Source organism: Leptonychotes weddellii, chromosome 4 (genome assembly GCF_054177405.1).
Source record: "Leptonychotes weddellii isolate Sample4059 chromosome 4, ASM5417740v2, whole genome shotgun sequence".
NCBI classification, from domain to species: domain Eukaryota; kingdom Metazoa; phylum Chordata; class Mammalia; order Carnivora; family Phocidae; genus Leptonychotes; species Leptonychotes weddellii.
In genome coordinates this window covers 22,586,233-22,591,326 of record NC_138372.1, presented here as the reverse complement: position 1 = coordinate 22,591,326, position 5,094 = coordinate 22,586,233, and the positions used below count along the sequence as shown (strand labels likewise).

The 5,094-nt window shown below is 50.3% G+C and overlaps 1 protein-coding gene across 4 annotated transcripts in view; it reads right to left on the bottom strand.

Moving 5' to 3' along the window:
- ZBTB8A (zinc finger and BTB domain containing 8A) overlaps positions 1–3,286 on the bottom strand; it is a 61,187-nt gene extending 57,901 nt beyond the window's left edge. For 2 of the 4 annotated variants that reach the window (XR_014144788.1, XM_081818023.1), the window contains exon 1: positions 2,897–3,196. The gene's annotated coding sequence lies outside the window, so the exon portion shown is untranslated. Of the gene's footprint in view, positions 1–2,896; positions 3,198–3,255 lie in introns of those variants that run through there. The other 2 variants (XM_081818024.1, XM_081818025.1) reach the window with 2 other exon arrangements.
- Between the last annotated feature and the right edge of the window lie 1,808 nt (positions 3,287–5,094).

Sequence of the window (5,094 nt, the reverse complement as noted above, 5' to 3'; positions counted from 1 at the left end):
TAAATAAATAAATAAATAAATAAATAAATAAATAAATAAATAAAAGAAATGGTGAGGCGCTGAACTAGGACAAGCAGCAGAGCTGTAGGAAGGAGCAGAAACAGGGCCTTCTACAAAAAAACAGGAATTGTCCTGTAAGTTGGGTTCATTTACAACATGGTAATATTTACATCCACAGGACATTAACATAACCTGCGTTCACAACAGTACTCAAGTCATTAAGAAAGGTTTAAGTTGGGGCGCCTGGGTGGCTCAGCAGGTTAAGCGTCTGACTCTTGATTTCAGCTCAGGTCATGATCTCAGAGTTGTGAGATCGAGCCTGGGTAGGCTCCATGCCAGGCATGGAGCCTGCTTGGGATTCTTTTTCTCTCTCCCTCTGCCCCTCCCTACCCTCTCTAAAAATAAAAAATAAATTTAAAAAAAGACTGTGGGCTCCAATGCCATCTCTTTTAAGATATATAGTCATTAAACTAGAATTTAGTATGTCCCATCAGGGTCACCAAAACCATCTCGTTAGCTTCCTTAGCAAAAATCCCTGAGTCATAAAGAACTAGAGCTAACTAGCATGGTAATTGTATTCCTTTTTGGATGAACATCTTTGAACCCTGGAAAGATTTAGAATTAAGTATAAAAACGTTTAAGAGAATTGAAACCATAGCTGGGACAAGTCTCATTGAGAAGTTGGCGTTTAAGTAAAGTCCAAAGGAAGTGAGATAGTCATGTGGTATCTAGGGGAAGAGTGTTCCAGGAAGATGGAACGGTAAAGGCTCTAAGGTAGAGCAGGCTAGGAGGCCTGGAGGAGCATCAAGGAGGGCAGACCATGCAGCAGGCAGGACATCATAGGACCAGCTTTTATAAGGCCTTGTCTTTTAAAATGAGTAAGATGGGAACCACTGAAAATGGGGAGGCACTGACCATTTTTGAGCAAAGAAGTGACAAAAACTTCCCTCGAGGGGATCAAAAAAACTTACATCAAATCCTTTAAATATTATAAACATGTAATTATGTCACTGAAAGGGTTAAGCCTATTTAACAGAAACCCAGTTTCAAATAGAAAATAAGACTTAAATTATAGAGGATGAATCAAGTATCACCGGGTCAGAAATTTACATGGTCTGGAAGGAGCCCAGGTACTCCAGATGCTTCCTGCTGACATCTTGTAGTCTAACCCACACGTGCCCATTTGGCCAAGGGTGGCAGGTTAGATTCTCACTTCTAATTTACCAGTGGTGTGGCCTGGGAGGTTCCCAGGAATAAAAATCTCTGATCCCTGGTTATCAGCCAAGAGCTCTTGCTCCAGGGGTCCTACAAACCCACCCACACTTGAGGCTTGGCGAAGGTGGGACTAGAGAGGAAGTTTGAGCCTTAGCTCTCCTGTTGAGGATTTCGGACTTTTTTTCCGATAAAGATCAATGAAGGTTTTTAGAGCAGGGAAGCAAAGTGACCGACTTGCTTTGCAGAAGACTCTGGAGGTGCCTTTAGGAGGGAATGAAGAACAAGAACAGGAGGCAAGGGCGTTGGAAGACTGCCATCGTTCACTTCTGGTTTAACGCTTACATTCTGCACTTAATGCATTTCCTCATCTGGAAAGTAGACTAACCATCGACCTGACTGGGTGGCTGTTTTATGTGAAATTAAGTGAAATAATTCATATAGGTGAAGGCACTCCATTTACTAAATAAACTTCCGCAAACAGAAACGTTTATTGAGAATAGAATACTGACGTGCGTAGTTAAAAGCCCACTAGGTGGGAATCTACTGCTTCCCAAGACATCTTAAACGAAAACGAACACAATGTTTTATATCAATTATATCTCTCTTTAAAAAAAAAAAAAGGAGAGAGAGAAGGAAAGAAAACCTAACACGTCTTGGAAAGATGTGGAGTCTGGCTACTGGCACAATCAATGCGAAATAAGCGCATTGGAAGGGGAAGGGGCCAAACCGCTAACTAACTTACAAAAGAGGCAGTCTACACGGATAGAAGGTGCGTTTGTGCGGTTCCGTCATAAACCAAAAATTATGGCTCAATATGTGGTAGGTGTAGCAAGTCTGCCTTCGGTTCTAAGCCCGGATCTGTTGCATCACGATATAAAACCAAAGGATGGAGGATGGAGGAGAAAGTCGGACTACTGCCCAGGAAGCCACCTTCCCGAGGAAGCGCCCGGGGCGCCGGGGAGCAGCGCCGGGACCCCGGCCCGCCCGCCCCCCCGCCGCCCCATTGGGCTGGCCGCCCGTCACTCGCCGCGCAGCCCGAGCCCGGCCGGCCGCCGACCCTCCGGCAGTCCGCGGCGCCCGACGGCTCCACACACGCCGGGCACCGTCCCCGCGCCGCCTTCCCGCCGCCGCCGCCGCCGCCAGGAGGCTCCGCGCGCCTTCCCGCCTTTCCCCGCGCCGCGGTCGGGCCGGGCCGGGCGGGCGGCGAGGCGGGCGCGGGCGGCGACGGCGCGGCCATTGTCCCGCAGCCCCTCCCGGGCGCGCAGGAGGGGCTGGCCGGGCGGGGCGGCCGGGCGGCCGCGGGGAGGGCCGGCCGCGGGGTCCCGAGCCGGTGCGCCCCGGCGCCGCCCGCCTGTCCCCGCGGGCCGCCGCCCCGAGGCCGGGACCCCGCCGCCAGCCGCCCGCCGCCCGCGCCGCCTTTGTGACCGTCCCCAGCCCCTCGGAGCCGGCGCGCCGCCGCCGCCGCCGCCTCTGCGCCCGGGGCTGCAAATGGCGCCCGGCCGCCTCTGCGCCTCCCGCCGCTTTCCCGGCCCGGGGGACGTCTGGGGGCGCCGCGTCCGGGCCGCATCCCGCCGCCGCCGCCGCCCGCCGCCAGCCCTCCGCCCGCAGCGAGGCTCGCGGCCCGTCCCGGCAGCCCCGACGCCCCGCCCGCCCTCCGCCCGCGCCGCGCGCAGGCACTTACCGCGGGCCGCGGCGCACCGGCGGGTCGCGCGCGCGGGCTCGGGGAGGATTCCTGGTCCTCGGCAGGGAAAATACCCACTTTCGAAGCCGCTCCTTTGCGCCCTAAAACAAGTAGCCCCAACGTGAGAGAAACAAAAGGTATTTGCTGACGTGGGCGTTGGACAGAAACGCCCGAGGGCTGGGGACACAATTAAAGGGGCAACGCACAGATTTCAGGCACCAACCAGCAGCTTCGCCCACTCCCCCTGCCCTTGCCTACACCCCGCTGCACCCTCCAGAGGCTCCGGGGTGCCCAGGTCCCCTGGCAGTTGACCACGGAATCATTATAGTCAGGAGCTTAAATTTAAAATTGTACTTTACGTTGGGAAAGGCGCCTCCGCAGGGCAGAAGGGCTGGATTTCTAGGATCTGGGGAATTTGGTTTAGGAAAGAGGGAGGGACTTAGGCGTGCCCACAATTACTGTATAAGTACATGTGACATTATTGTACTTAAGTTTAGCAACGTCAAATGTAAGCGATTTCACAGAATTCTTCCCTTTATTGAAGCACTTGTTTTGGTTGGGGATAACCTTTTCTAAACCTCTACAGGTCACAAGCATTCTATTTGAAGAGGAAAACCCAGAGAGTCTGAGATAAGAGAAAGTAATTCTTGCTTAAGTTCGGAGAAAATATAAAACTAGTAAAAATGGCAGGTTTTGTGTTTTCGAATACAAAAATTCATTGTACATCGACTTTCTTTTGACATATTTATGACCCTAAGTGCAAACAGGTTATATATTTTCTAAAATCTTAAATCACTGAATTTTCACTGCAACTACAGAAACATGAATTCTATAAATTAGTTTCTAGTTCCTTATGTTGGGTCAGGTACTGAAAAGCACTGTGATGTAATAGAACTGGGGGGGGAAATGTCAAAACCTTTCATTTTTCTATGGCTTCCTCTTCTATGTCATACTCAGTCAAACTGGACAAAGCTCATTGTTTTGGTTCCATCAACAATTAGCTATGCATTTTGAGGATCAGATGTCCTAGGAGAGGGATACAAAATATTCACAACGATCTCTTAATGTCACTTCCTTATTACTGTAAAGTGTTTTGCTATTTAGCTGCATTCCTTCACACTCTGAACAGGTAAATGGAAACATGTTTGAAAACCACTAAGTATCAGGAGGGTTGGATGTATTCAAGCTACTCTGCAAGCATCCCCATTGAGAATTCTCCCAGAAAGACTTGGGCATTGTTATAGCGCAAGGTTTTATTTCAGCCTCAGTTAATTAAAACATGCAAAAGAGTTGTTCCTCAGGAGAGCACATCAGATCAGTGATAAACACTTTGTTGCAAGGAAGAAGTAATAGGAGTTTTTCCTCCTCACCTTCCCCCTCCTAGCTTCTGAAACTCACTTATATATTTGGAGAATCCTAACCTTGTGATTAATCGGTGGCAGGTAGAACCTGCCTTCTAATAGAATCTGGAAATGCCAGTGACTTGCTTTCCCAGAATCCCCACAGCTAGGACAGTGCCCATGCTCCACACTTTGATAATCAGATGCACACGCCAGGGACTTTGAAGAGGGAGCTATGAGACCAAGAAGGAGGAACCTCAAAGAAACTTTTCTTGCAGTGGTGACAGCTACAGCAAGATCGTATCTCCAGGCGCCATCGTGGGAGGGCTGTTGGTGGTAGCAGCATCCACTGTCCAGGGCTGGGGCTCAGTGGTGGCAGCTACCAGGTCTCTGCTGAGAGCCCTGTCGGTATCCTCACCAGACCAGCTCTGTGCTATGACTTGGCTGTTGTCTCTGCCTGCTTAGCAGAGGCTCCAACCCCTGTGCTCTCCTCTTTCTGGGATTCTGTGAACTTTTCATACATCCATTTCTGCTTAAATCAGCCATGGCCAGTCTCTGTGCAACTGAGAACCCTGACCAGTACAAAATGTTAAGAGGGCATCTGGACATACGGTGTGGAGCTTAACAGATAGAATTGTTAGAGATAAAATGTTGCCACTGATGTCCTATGGAGGGGAATTAGAACCATGGGTATGGATAGAGAATACAAAGTGAGAAGAGAAGAAGGCTTAGAACCGAGCTGCCACCACTTCATCACCCAGTGGCTGGTTGGAGGAAGGTGAAATTGCAGATGACACCGAGAAGCAACTAGAGAGGAAGGAAGTGGCCTGGGATGCCACCTAGGGTGGTGTCAGAGAA